The sequence below is a fragment of the Balaenoptera musculus genome, chromosome 21, assembly GCF_009873245.2.
Source record: "Balaenoptera musculus isolate JJ_BM4_2016_0621 chromosome 21, mBalMus1.pri.v3, whole genome shotgun sequence".
NCBI classification, from domain to species: domain Eukaryota; kingdom Metazoa; phylum Chordata; class Mammalia; order Artiodactyla; family Balaenopteridae; genus Balaenoptera; species Balaenoptera musculus.
In genome coordinates this window covers 24,089,720-24,104,840 of record NC_045805.1, presented here as the reverse complement: position 1 = coordinate 24,104,840, position 15,121 = coordinate 24,089,720, and the positions used below count along the sequence as shown (strand labels likewise).

The 15,121-nt window shown below is 37.9% G+C and overlaps 1 protein-coding gene and 1 pseudogene across 9 annotated transcripts in view; one reads left to right on the top strand and one right to left on the bottom strand.

Moving 5' to 3' along the window:
• RBPMS (RNA binding protein, mRNA processing factor) overlaps nt 1-15,121 on the bottom strand; it is a 188,254-nt gene that overhangs the window by 90,261 nt on the left and 82,872 nt on the right. The window lies entirely within an intron of this gene.
• On the top strand, nt 6,485-7,652 carry LOC118887943 (annotated as a pseudogene).

Here is a 15,121-nt window from a genome sequence, read left to right as displayed (position 1 = left end):
GAATCCTTAACCCACAAATGCCAAATGTGACTTGCGCTGCCAGCAGTCTCTTTTATTGTCTAGTCCTCAAGCCTCTTTCTCGCCTACCTCATTGTTGGGACAGTGCGGTGTCCATAACCATGAGCATCTCCTGGGGTTAAAGGTAATAGCTGAATGACTGCCTTTTACTCCTGCTATCTGCTGAATGGAGGCACTCAAATAGCACTCACAATGAAAGCTTAAAAGAAAGCAGATTCTAGGCAGTGGTTTTCATTGAAGTGTTTGAGAAGATCTTGAGGTGATATGGGGCAAACCTACAGACAAACTTTTGATGGTCCACATCTGCTTAATGTTGGTCTGTGACATCTAGTCTGATGTCTGTTGCCCCACCGAACACCAGAGGAACCTCAGAATTTTGAGGTTAACTTATTGGAGAAATCAACAAAGAGGTTCTGCCTCAACCAAGTACTTCCCTGTACTTGTCCACAACCTTATGGATGGCTGTCACAGCAAAAATTTCAGGGATTAAAGAGACAGCCTAAAGAAATGTAAGGGATAAACCATGCTGTGCCAGCGTAAATGATTTCGAGGGTATGTAGTTCGTCTCTGTAAAGTCCAGATTGTGAGCTTAAATCAGCAAGTGTGGCACTGAAGAAAAAAGAAAACTAAACAATAAAACTAACAAAAGAAATCACACCCTATTCCTAGCCATAGTCTATATTTCTACACCAGCCAGTCTAGAAAATATACACAGTTGATCACATAGTATATTTGATGAAAAAGCAAGGGTGTTTATGTTCAAATTCCTATCAATTACAACTATTAAAAAAAAAAAAAGCTTAAATCTCTTTTCCTAGTGATGGCCACACATGTGTCGATACAGCTTGCGCAAATCACAAAACCCAGAATTAAAATGGGAAAGGATGTGTCTCTAAATGCTTACTAATTCAACATCCAATGTATCATTAATAGATGACTTAGTCCTTTAAAGATAAAAAGGTTACTGGTGTTGAGACCAGAGTTTAGTGGAGGTGTTAGCTCTTCAAGGCAAAGAATAATCATACTAATTACACACTAATTTTCTAATTAATGAAAAGAAGGAAACCAACCTGCTTCTGCACCTAACACGTATTAGGTGCATGCCAGGAAAAATAAGACAGTGGATATATGTGTGTTTGTGCGTTATTAAAGTACTTACTGAACTCTGAGATACCCTGAATGATTAACACTGTGCAAAGTAAACAGTCTCAGAATTATAAAAACCAACTATTTCTGTGCCTATGTAGACAGGCATATGAAGAATAAGTCCTACTTGTGAGGTAGGCAGGCAAAGAGAATGTATTTAACACGCTGTTCTTTCAGGTTCACCTAAAGTGTGTGTTAGGTCATTTGAGCACCCACCGTAACTTTCTGTATATGCTTTAAGGATCATTCTGCAAAGTTTACTTTGAGTCTTTATTAGTGGCTGGTGTAGGAGAAAAAAGGAGGGAAGAGGGGAGAACAGTGCTGATATAAACAAACCCTATAACTGAAAAAAGACAGTTGCCTAAACGTTCCAAAATCATTTTGAAAAGACTTCCATTTAAAGATCAGACACAGCGCTTCCCTGGTGGTGCAGTGGTTAAGAATCCACCTGCTAATTAATGCAGGGGACACGGGTTCAAGCCCTGGTCCAGGAAGATCCCACATGCCGTGAAGCAACTAAGCCCGTGCGCCACAACTACTGAACCCGCGCGCCTAGAGCCCGTGCGCCGAAACAAGAGAAGCCACTGCAATGAGAAGCCCATGCAACACAACGAAGAGTAGCCCCTGCTCGCTGCAACTAGAGAAAGCCTGTGCAGCTACGAAGACCCAACGCAGCCAAAAAAAAAAAAACAAAAAACAAAAAAACAGACACATCCCACAACAGGCCCCAGGTATATTTTTACAGCCCTGTTTCTGCTTTCCAGTTTATCAGCAGTGAATATCCCTCATCCCAATAGGATCCAGAGGACTCTCCCACTCTGCGTGTGTATAACCATATTTAGGGTAATCTTAAAGTTAAATACTGAGAGGAGGCGAAACATGTACATCCTAGCTATTGAGTTTTAAGCTACACATCAGGATAATGACAAGTCTTTAGAGAGAAAAGGTTTCATTATATTTAAAGATTAAAAGTATTTTAAAAAGTCAATGATGTTATATCCTCAACTTTACTGAGGATAAAAATGAGTGCCATCTTTACCAATAAGTTACTTATTTGGTCCTCAAAGTCACTTATTAACACCACTACAGATAAATCGATCCGTGGGTGGGAAATCTGTTCTCCGATGAATACAGCAAAAATACAGAAATTAAAAAAGGACGGTAGCATTTGCTCCTTAAACCTGTTTTTTAAAAAAACTCTTGCTTAGACCATCACATGGCTTGTAAGCTCTTTCCAACCAAGAATCTGGGGCTTAAGCAAGAGTTGGTTGAAAAGAATGTAAACAGTGAAGTCCAAACTTCGGAAGTTCACTGCAAAGTACTTCCTGTGCTGCACAGGGATCCAAAATAAAGCGTCAAAACAGATCTCGCCTCCGAGCAACTTTAATCCGCACTCTTCCCCCGCTTTAATGCATCAACTCAAGGCCACTTACTGGTTATCTGACAAAGCAAAGGCTGAATTTCTCCCTCTCTAAAAGGCTGCCTAGACAAAAAAACTTTAAAGAATCTCACTGGCTGTTAAATAAATTAGTTTATACGGAATTGACGTGGGGTTCTTTGGTTTGCAATAGATTCAACTGGAACCGGAAATGGAGAAAGACATGCCTGGTTCGCTTAATAGGATAAAAGGGAGATGAGAATGTGCTTGTTGGGCTCACAATATTTTGAAGACTTGAGAACATTAAGGGCAACACTGTTACTCTGTTTCCCTAAAAAACTCCAAGGAAGGACTGATGAATCAACTTCATTAATCATACTATAATACAAATCGATGTATAAAAGTACTCTGAACCCAGGAGAATTTGGGATTCCACAGAAATTATTTTTAAATCAGTCTGTAGAAAAGGGGACCTAAGGAATTAAAACCAGTTCCTTGTGTAACTCATCATCACCATCAATTATCAGAATTTTTACCATTTACTGAGTTCTAGTGGCTTTAAAAATACCTATCTCATTTAATTTGATCCTCTCACCTTTTGTGATAGGTACTGTCAGAGTCTTAACGGGAGAAAACAACTTTGGATTAGTAAGTGGCAAAATCTGGATTTGAGCCAGGTCAGTCTGACTGACACCTTTATTTATTACACTGCCTTTGACCAGAAAGCCCCTCAGACATGATAAGTGGTTACCAAAAAGACACACTTTCCTTGCCCTCCTCTCAGCTGCAATTTAGAGATTCAGTACCTTTTCACAGGTATACATTTAATGTTATGCACAAATACAAAAAACCACCCTAATAAATCAAATACACACCACACTTTTAATATCAGTGAATTAGAATTCATTCTTAGGGTTGTGTTAAGTACGTTTTTAGAATTTGGTGAAAGGCCCCACAGATAAACCAAGAAGACAGAGTGGAGGTTGGCAAAAATCAACATCTTACCGTGGGCTTTTCTAAGCCTATATAAAAGACTTTCCGTTTCTCCTTTATTCAGCATTCTAAGATGTGTAAAACAGGCAGATTCTCTTTCATAATGTGGCTGTTTGCTTTTTTCATTGAGGTGTATCTATGACCTGTAACTGTGAACAGTCTTTTTCCACCTTCTATTCAATTTTCCTTTATTTGCACATTACATTGGCCTTCTAAATGAACACCAAAATTCTATGAAAAATTATAGTGTAACAATCCCATTTACCGTCGCATCAAAAAAGAAAAAAATACCTCGGAATAAACCTACCTAAGGAGGCAAAAGACTTGTACTCAGAAAACTGTAAGATACTGGTGAAAGGAATCAAAGATGACACAAAAAGATGGAGAGATATACCATGTTCTTGAATTGGAAGAATCAATATTGTCAAAATGACCATAGCACCCAAGGCACTCTACAGATTCAATGTAATCCCTATCAAATTACCAATAGCATTTTCCACAAAATTAGAACAAAAAAATTGTACAATTTGTATGGAAACACAAAAGACCGTGAATAGCCAAAGCAGTCTTTAAGACAGAAAAATGGAGCTGGAGGAATCAGGCTCCCTGACTTCAGACTATACTACAAAGCTGCAGTAGTCAAAACAGTATGGGGCTGGCACAAAAACAGAAATATAGATCAATGGAACAGGATAGAAAGTCCAGAGATCAACCCATGCACCTATGGTCACCTAATCTATGACAAAGAAGGCAAGAATATACAATGGAGAAAAGACAGTCTCTTCAATAAGTGGTGCTGGGAAAACTGGACAGCTACACGTAAATGAATGAAATTAGAACATTCTCTGACACCACACACAAAAATAAACTCAAAATGGATTAAAGACCTAAATGTAAGACCAATACTATAAAATTCTTAGAGGAAAACATAGGCAGAACATTCTCTGACATAAACTGCAGCAAGGTCTTTTTTGATCCACCTCCTGGAGTAATGAAAATAAAAATGAAAATAAACAAATGGGACCTAATGAAGCTTAAGAGCTTTTGCACAGCAAAGGAAACCATAAACAAAAGGAAAAGACAACCCACAGAATGGGAGAAAATATTTGCAAACGAAGCAACCAACAAGGGATTAACCTCCAAAATATACAAAGGGCTCATGCAGCTCAATATCAAAAAAACAAACACCCAATCAAAAAATGGGTGGAAGATCTAAATAGATATTTCTCCAAAGAAGACATACTGATGGCCAAGAGGCACATGAAAAGATGCTCAACATCGCTAAGAATTAAAGAAATGAAAAACAAAACTACAATGAGGTATCACCTCACACTGGTCACATGGCCATCATCAAAAAAGTCTACAAACAATAGATGCAGGAGAGGGTGTGGAGAAAAGGGAACCCTCCTACACTGTTGGTGGGAATGTACATTAGTACCAGCCACTATGGAGAACAGTATGGAGGTTCCTTAAAAAACTAAAAATAGAGCTACCATATGATCCAGCAATCCCACTCCTGGGCATATATCTGAAGAAAACCATAATTTGAAAAGATACACGTACCCCAATGTTCACTGCAGCACTATTTATAATACCCAAGACGAGGAGGCGACCTAAATATCCAGCAACGGAGGAGTGGATAAAGAAGATGTGGTACATACAGACAAGGGAATATTACTCAGCCATTAAAAAGAATGAAATAATGCTGTTTGCAGCGACATGGATGGAACTAGAGATGGTCATACTGAGTGAAGTAAGTCAGACAAAGACAAATATCATTTGATATCGCTTATATGTGGAATCTTAAAAAATGGTACAAATGAACCTTTTTACAAAACAGAAAGAGAGTCACAGATGTAGAGAACAAAGCTATAGTTACCAGGGGGGAGGGGGGAGGGATAAATTGGGAGATTGGGATTGACATATACACACTACTATATATAAAATAGATAACTAATAAGGACCTACTGTACAGCACAGGAAACTCTACTCAATACTCTGTAATGGCCTATATGGGAAAAGAATCAAAAAAAGAGTGGATATATGTATATGTATAACTGATTCACTTTGCTTTACAGCAGAAACTAACACAACATTGTAAATCAACTATACTCCAATAAAAATTTAAAAATTATACTATAATAATGTGTGAATTCTAATTTTTATTCCCACTTTTGAAAGTGCAGAAACGCTTTTATACTTTGCCTGTTTTTGCTCCTTTGTTATAAACTTTCTGCTTGAGTGAGTGAATTCTTTTCCATCTAAACTTATTTTCATTTCCCATAATACATTTCTAACTTTACTCTTTAAGTTCTGTGTATTTATTCATCCATTCACTTTTGAGTGATATCTTGTGTCAGGCAAATAAAGAATAAAATAGATTAAAATGGTTTACACTAGGAATTTTCTACCCAACTGTATTTTCCAGGGAAATTATCTGGATCTTTTAATTTTAAAACATTAATCTTTAGGGACTTCCCTGGTGGTCCAGTGGGTAAGACTCCATGCTCCCAATGCAGGGGGCCCAGGTTCGATCCCCTGTCAGGGAACCAGATCCTGCATGCCACAACTAAAGATCCTACAAGCCACAACTAAAGATCCTACAAGCCACAACTAAAGATCCCATGTGCTGCAACGAAGACCCAGTGCAGCCAAATAAATAAATAAATAAATAAATAATTTTAAAAATAACTTGCCCACTATGGCTAGAAAACAAAAACTTACAGCCTTTTATGCAATGTCAGGGTTACTCAAGGTACCCCTTAATTTTTTCAAATTGTTTTCTGCTGAAATTTATCACTACATTTTTAGAAGAGAAATTCTAGTCTTAAAAATATAGTTCATGGGATGGCGCATTTTCTTGCACCGAGTAATGCGGTGTTGCTGCCAGGTGAGGAGGGCAGAGAGTTCTATGGTGAAGTGAGGGGAGGGATTCATGCAGGCGTCCGGGGGAGGTTTGTTCTGAACTCTAAGGTGGGAAGTTGATGCTGGGTACTGCTACTCCCGGATCCCCAGCATGAAAGTTGTGATATCATCCTCGAACCACAAGCTTTGAAATTAAAAAACAACGGAGAAGACTCAAGAAACAGCCCAAAGAATTCTTCTAGAAACTTACAAGCACTTACTTCAGTTACCAGGTAAACAAGTGAAAACCAAACTTTCACAGGCGTTTAATCATTGGCTAAACGTTCCAGAAGACAAGCTACAGATTATCACTGAAGTGACGGAAATGTTGCATAATGCCAGTTTACTCATCGATGATATTGAAGACAACTCAAAACTCCGACATGGCTTTCCAGTGGCACACAGCATCTATGGAATTCCATCTGTCATCAATTCTGCCAATTACGTATATTTTCTTGGCTTAGCGAAAGTCTTAACCCTTGATCACCCAGATGCAGTAAAGCTTTTTACCGGCCAGCTTTTAGAACTCCATCAGGGACAAGGCCTAGATATCTATTGGAGGGATAATTACACTTCTCCCTCTGAAGAAGAATGTAAAGCAACAGTGCTGCAAAAGACAGGTGGACCATTTGGATTAGCACTAGGTCTCATGCAGTTGTTCTCTGATTACAAAGAAGACTTAAAGCCACTACTGAATACACTTGGGCTCTTTTTCCAAATCAGGGATGATTATGCTAATCTGCACTCCAAAGAATATAGTGAAAATAAAAGCTTTTGTGAAGATCTAACAGAGGGAAAGTTCTCATTCCCTACTATTCATGCTATTTGCTTGAGGCTTGAAAGCACCCAGGTGCACAATATCTTGCGCCAGAGAACCAAAAACGTAGATCTTTAAAAATACTGTGAACATTATCTTTCTCTGAGAACGTAGGTTCTTTTGAATACACTCGGAATACTCTTAAAGAGCTTGAATCTAAAGCCTATAAACAAACTGATGCATGTGGTGGGAACCCTGAGCTAGTAGCTCTAGTAAAACACTTAAGTAAAATGTTCAAAGAGAATGAATAATATTAAGCCATTCTTGATTAGGCCTGATAGGTTAGTTGACTTTTTTTTTTTTTTTTTTTTTGGTCTTTTAGCCTATTACCTTTTTAAAAATTTGGACCAAGCTGTTAGTCTCCAAAAACTGAGTGATACTGGTGATGTGAGTGAGGTTGTTTCAATGTAGAATCCCTGTGTACAGATAATCATCATAGTACCAAGCTGAAGGAATCAAAAGGAGCCACATTTAAATAAGTCTAATCTGAAGGTCAGAATGTGCTGTGGTGGGACGTTGTGGCCAACTCTGCCATGCTTCTTCTGTTGATTCTGTCAATAAAGAAGACTTCAGCTTCGGCAGGGTGGGGAATATATATATATATATAGTTCATGGTTTATTTTTATAAATATTAGCCTTTTTAGACAGATTTTATTATTTTTAAGATTCTAGACTAGCCTAATGTTCACTAGAATTCTGTTTTATTTCTTATCCTCCTATTCCCATGTTTATAATGCATGAGATATATTTTCCATATCCTAGAAGGATTTACTCTATTTCCTTGCCTCTTCTTATTTTTATGTACAAAAAAAATCCTTGACTATTTGTGGTTTTCTCATTTTAAAAAATGTTTCCATGTAGTAAGTATTAAAGTCTACTGAAACAGCAAGAAAAGTTTGCATTTAATTATAAAGAAAGAAATGCTGTATATATGTGTAAGGAAATAAGAATAGAATAATTAACAAACGCCCTGTCAAGATAACCTATTCCACTTTAAGGGGGTTAAGTCCTACCCTACTCCCCAAGGCTTTAAAATGTTCTAATGCATTCTAATTACAGAGTAAGACAAAGGGTTTCAGCTTTGTGGACCAATAGTTCAAATCTGTGTAGATAATCAGAAACATAAAAGCCAATGCTGAAGGGAGATCCATAGCCACTTGTCATTATGATGGTTTGATCATTCACTAAGGAGTAAAAGAGTAATTTTACAACAAAGACAGTGACTTAAGGCACCAAAATGTGCTGCACTGCAGAACAATCAGTAACGTACATGGCCTAGGGAGTCAAGATCTTTGGTTCTAAAACTAGCTTGGCTTCCTTACGGAAAGGAATCCTAGCAAATAACTCATTCTTTGCACTTCAGGTTCCATGAACACTAACTGTATTTTCTACTTTCATTTACAACAGGGGCAAATACCTTCTCAGCATTTCGAAATGCCTGAAGAACCATGGAGTAAGGGCAAGGTCAATACAAGATAGCATTTTAAAAAGAGAGTCTAGATAAGTTTAAAACAAGTAGATCCTTGAAAAAAGGCCACAATGCAAAGTCTGAGGGCAGTTTCACACAGCCATGTAGTATCTGATGAACTATTTTACCTAGGGAAAAGCTGGGCAAACTTGAGATCTCCACATATACTTGTCATTAGAATACAGACCGGTTTACGTGTGAGAACCTGTGGTTCTTCCTGCCAATTTCCTTGGATAAAGGATGACGCTAACACTTCCAGCTACTTTTCCTTCTTCAAACTTCCTTAGGATTTCTTTCACCAGCATTTTATTTCCTACTTTCCTATGTGAATGCTTAATAGATCTAAATAACCTACTTTTCTTCAGGCAAAGACTCTAATTGGGAATTCAGCAAATTCCTCACGTTCACCTTCATTTGCTCTTTCAGAACCACTTTTAATTTATGTGCTGCACCATCCTAGAGAGATTTTATAACAACCCCGAGTTGCAAGAAAGAGCAGAGCACAGCACTCCTTCCCCTGCAAAAAAGGGGCGATTTCAAAGTTCTTGGAGGGGGGCTAGCCGGATTTAAGCTGTTTGTCAAGCCCCAAAGTGCACAAAGTCGTTGAGAAAAAGAGGAGAGTCCATCAACCCTGCATTATGGCGGCTCTAGACTGACGCAGGCACAGTCCCCAACCCAGGGACATTAAATGGCTGCTTTAAAACTGCAAGTCAAGAGTAAGCAGTTATAAACAGATTTAACAGATAAACACTAGATCAGACTCATGATCTCATCTGGCAGCCCTGCATATTTCCCATCCAAAAGTCCCAGCTGGGATCACAGTAATTGGGTCTCTTCAACCACTTTGAGCTAAGAGAAATTTAGGGAGAAATTTTTAAAACTGATAAGAAACATATTGACATGGTGCCTGGTGAACAGGGAGCTGAGACAAGCCATCTGGATGCTTGTGTATGTGAAAAGTTTTGTTTAGTGGAAATAATTCATCTAACCCGCAAGCTGTACAAATATTACAATAAAACGTCCTGACTTGCACAAACTGTCAGAAGAACCTGTGCTACAGGAACCAGAGACTGTAGTCCAGACTTCTGTTTCTGTGTGGCCAATACCTGTTTCTCGAGTACCCTGGTATTCCTCTGTACTCAAGAGTTTGTACCAGGACTTTATGCCTACATCTTTTCACTGAGAAAGTATATTCATGGTATGGGTTCACATTTAGAACATTTGCAAGTGTTTTTGCTTGGTGATTTCCCTTTAACGCTCTTGGAAGTAATACCCTTATTTCACAGATGAGAAACCTGGTATAGGAATAATAAATTTATTATATACAAGTGTTTTAAAACTCAGCAGTTGGAGAGCTCAAGCTATTCAACAAAACAAATTATGCACAAGGCTGAATCATTGTGATATAAATAACTACAGTGTTTACTTCAATGCCAGGAATTTATGGAGATGGAGAAAACTACATTTTTCTGATTATGTCAGTTTTTTCAACATGTGACACTACCAAGTACCTTTTCAGCATGCTTTCTTACAAACTAAAGATTTTTTTTAAAAAATCTTCTTACCTCACACTATTGAATAAATTTCCTCAGTAACCAAGAAATAATTTAGTACTATATATCCTCAAGACCTCTTCATTTTCTTCTTATTAAGATGACTGCCATCTTTTTCCTCTTCAAAACCAAACTGCTTTTTTCTCTTTAATTCAAAGTCTATTCAGACCTTAAGAAAACACCTTTCCTTCATGCCTGGCATAATGTATAAGAGAGAATACAAAGCCCAAGTCTTATCTTATTAAATCAATCATCCAAGGGTTGGGTTTTTCCCTCCTTTTCTTTTATGAACAGGTAAACTATTTAAAGGTGACACAATTCTATTACATAGAACTGCCATCACAGAAAAGAAATGTTACTAATCCCCATTAAAAGAAACAATATTTTAAGTCATATGGGGTTTCAAGAGAAATCAAATCTACTACTGAAATTAGTCAAAAAGTATTTATCTGGGCTTCCCTGGTGGTGCAGTGGTTGAGAATACGCCTGCCAATACAGGGGACACGGGTTCGAGCCCTGGTCTGGGAAGATCCCACATGCCGCAGAGCAACTGGGCCCGTGAGCCACAATTACTGAGCCTGCGCGTCTAGAGCCTGTGTTCCGCAACAAGAGAGGCCGCGATAGTGAGAGGCCCGCGCACCGCGATGAAGAGTGGCCCCCGCTCGCCGCAACTAGAGAAAGCCCTGGCACAGAAACGGAGACCCAACACAGCCAAAAAATAAATTAATTAATTAATTAAAAAAAAAAAAAAAGTATTTATCAAGAAACCAATGACCGCTTCACACCTAGTAGGACTGCTATAATTTAAAACAACAAGTATTAGTGAACACAGGGAAAACTGGAATTCCCATACATTGCTGGTGGGAATGTAAAATGGTACAGCCAATATGGAAAAGTTTGGAGGCTCCTCAGAAAGCTAAAAACATAAATACCATATGACTTAGCAATTCCATTCCTAGCTTTATGCCCAAAGGAACTGAAAACCAGGGACTCACGCATATTTGTACACCAGTGTTCACTGAAGCATTATTCTCAACGGCCAAAAGGTGGAAACAACCGAAGTGTCCACCAATAGACGAATAGATAAACAAAATGTGGAATATCCATACAATGGAATACTATTCAGCCATTAAAAGGAACGATGTTTTGATATCTGCTACAACATGGATTAATCATGAAAACATCATGCTAAGTGAAAGAAGCCAGACACAAAAGGACAAATATTTCAATAGCTAAAATAGGCAAATTAATAGAGAGAGAATATAGATTAGAGGTTACCAGGGGCTAGAGGAAAGGAGCAATAGGGAGGTATTGCTTAATGGTTACAAAGTTTCTGTTTGGGATGATGAAAAAATAGAAATAGACAGTGGGGATGGTTGCACAACATGGTAAATGTATTAATGCCACTGAACTGTATACTTAAAAAAATCATTAAAATGTCAAATTGTTATATATATTTTATATACTCAAAAATAGCAACATACCCAAAATCATTGAATTAAATACCTTAAATGGGTGAGTTATAGCTCAATAAAGCTACTTATAAAAGAACCCAATAGACTTGAGGGTGCCATGATAATTGGAGATCACTAACATCAGTGAGTCTGGATTGAGAGTAAAGCAAATTATTGTGACAGCCTAAGCAATGTTTAGTTGTGAAGGCAATTTGTAGTAATGCACAGTTTGCAGCAGACTTCTTTAGTTCTGATAAATTTATAATAACGCCTATGATAAAACCTAGGCCAATAACAACTATTTAAAATTAGGGGAGGAGGGCTATCAATCAAAATGGCACATATACTCAACAGGCCACACGTAACCTTTTTAAATACTTTACACGAGTGAATCTCAAACACCAACGTAAGACAAAGCCTGTCATGGAAGTGTACACAAGCAGGAAGCACATCAGGCCTGCAGATCTCACGTGTTAACTACAGTCATTCTTACTTATGAAAACACGATTTCAGCTACACAACAATGGCAACACTGGGGTTTTCATAGTTGGCAGGAAGAGCCAGAGATGGTTTATTCCCACCTCTGCTCAGGGCCCTTACTGCCAGGCCTGCCTTGCTTCCTGTGTGTGTTTCTTCTTAAAATTTCCACAAATCAGATTTTCACTAAACCAGACTATAACTGTCAATATCACTGTACTTGATTTACATTCCAAAATTATAAACAAATCCTAAAAATAATTTGATAGTTTGGATTATCAGCTCCCCCTTCCATTAGCATGGAACATGGAAAACTGCTGGTATAGAAATTATAACTGTGTGTGAAGGGTAAAGGATAGGTTAGATATTTTGCTGTCGGGTTAAAGAATGGACGGGGTTTCTAGTCATGTGGATTAATGGGACCACAGATAACCTGAAGGGAAGTCTGGGTTTGGGTTATTTTTAGCTTAATTTGAGAGTTTTTGCTATAAAACCAAAATATACTGTATTTACTTTAGAAGATTTAACGAACACCCTGATAAAAGTTCAATGTTACCACTTAATTCAATCTGAGCATGTTTTTCCATAAAATTATCAAACTGACTAAAGCATACTCCAAAAATGGAAGAAAATAAATGGATTTAAACATCATTTAAAGTCATTTTGGGACAAGACTTAATACTAATAACTGAACCAGGACAGGAGCCAAGACAGGGCAACAATAAGAAGAGAAGCTCTAAACATGGACAAGTGGTTTTTAACACTGTGAACTGCTCCACATAGAGGAACTTACTGGATTGAGGCTTACGTTTCTCAATAGTGGAACAAAACAAAACATTACAACATGGAACTTTCCCCCAAAGGAATGTGAGGAAAAGCTTTTAAGAGAAGCTGGATGAATGACATGAGGAAAAAATTTTGTAATGGCTATGAGCATCGGATGTTTTTAATTCACCAAGTTAGAAAAAATGATCATGAAAAGAGCATGTTGGGTCACAGAGATGTGTCAGTTTCATGATTAAATACATTATCCTGAATGGGCCCATTTTCTCTGCAGAGAGAAGAAACCCTGCTCCACGGTCATGTACCAAACTTTACTGCGGGCATTTGTCCTAGACAATGTGATTAAAATATTCTGTCATTGCAGCAACATTCCATGGAACAAGCAAACAGCAAGAAGTTACATAAAGTAGACAGAACTAAGACACAGGAGGCTTCCTTCTAGCTGTAGCTCTAAACCTGTACTTTCTGACTGAGCCATCCATCCTCTCTGGCCTCAGTTCTCTTAACTGAAACAGGACAGTTTCTAAGGGACAAAAACCTCTAATACTTTTATATAAAAGTTAAAAATATCGAGAAAGAGATGACCCAGGACCTTAACAGATGCTCTAAACTCACAAGTCAACCTCTGAGCAGAAGAAAGCTCAGGTATAATACTCCACAGGTAAATCTTAAGAGTTACTCTTCTTCGGTCCACAGAATAGAGCAGAACGAGACCTGTTTCACTTGGAGTTCTTCCCAAGTTATTAATATATGAGCAACAAACACTGAGCCTAAAACCAGACCTTAGGACAAGACAGCATAATGATCTGGGGCCAGCTGGCATAGGAATGGGCTTAAACACCTCTATCACAATGTTACTGCATGTCTCAATACCGGTTATGTGTAACGATACAACCCTCAGTACTAAGAAAAAGTGAAATGATGTTATTAGCTATACTCTGCCTAGTAAGGCAAGGAAACACAGTTTGACTATGACCATTTAAACATCTAAAAAATAAACTTCTGTTAAAAAAAATCAAGCTGTAAACAACCCACTGTAAAAACCTACTGTCTTTCGGACAGTGGGTCAGTGACATATTTCTACACAGAGCAGAGACAATGAAAGGCAATGGAAAGCCCATTCTGTGAACTAGCTTCAGCTGCTGTTATTTCCTTTATAAGAACAAGAAAAAGAAGCTGGTGAAAACTTCAATTTGGAAGGACCCAGAATATTTCTGCATTTAGAAAGATGCCTCCTGGGGGAATATAAATTGGTGCAGCCACTATGAAAAACAGTATGGAGGTTCCTCAAACAACTAAAAATAGAGTTGCCATATGACCCAGCGCTCCCACTCCTGGGCATATATCTGGACAAAACTATAATTCAAGAAGATACATGTACCCCCATGTTCATAGAAGCGCTATTCATAATAGTCAAGACATGGAAACAACCCAAATGTCCACTGACAGATGAATGGATAAAGAAGATGTGGTACACATATACAATGGAATAGTACTCAGCTATAAAAAAGAATGAAATAATGCCATTTGCAGCAACATGGGTGGACCTAGAGATTATCATACTAAGTGAAGTAAGTCAAACAGAGAAAGACAAATATCATATGATATTGCTTATAAGCAGAACCTAAAAAAAATGAACCTACTTACAAAATGCTTACAAACCAAATACAGGTTATCTCTATTCAATTATAGTTGCCTATCTTTTATTATACCACAATGCAGAATGTCTTCTGGGAAAGCAGTATATGCAAGTTTTTAATCAATCAGAATAAAGACTACAACCTGTAAATTTGTTTGTTTGTTTAAGCCACATACCTTAAACAAAAACCTCATGTGTTAAGGAAAGCCAAGATTTTGATCTATTCTTGACTTCGGCTTAGCCACTGAGAGTATAATGATGGCCAAACTAAACTGTACACCACCATAGGATGTGACTGGGCTGAATAAAGACCCACATCATCAGGTATTTTGAGCATTACAGTAAAAGCTAGAGAAGAGCAAAGTGTTATTTAATAGTTTGCACGTCTAACCACAATTTTAGGAAAAATCTCTTCAGAGGGCTAATTAATTAATCCCTTCCTGTTAGATCGAGCAGTCATATTCCTTCCATTTGATTTCCTGTCCAAAGAG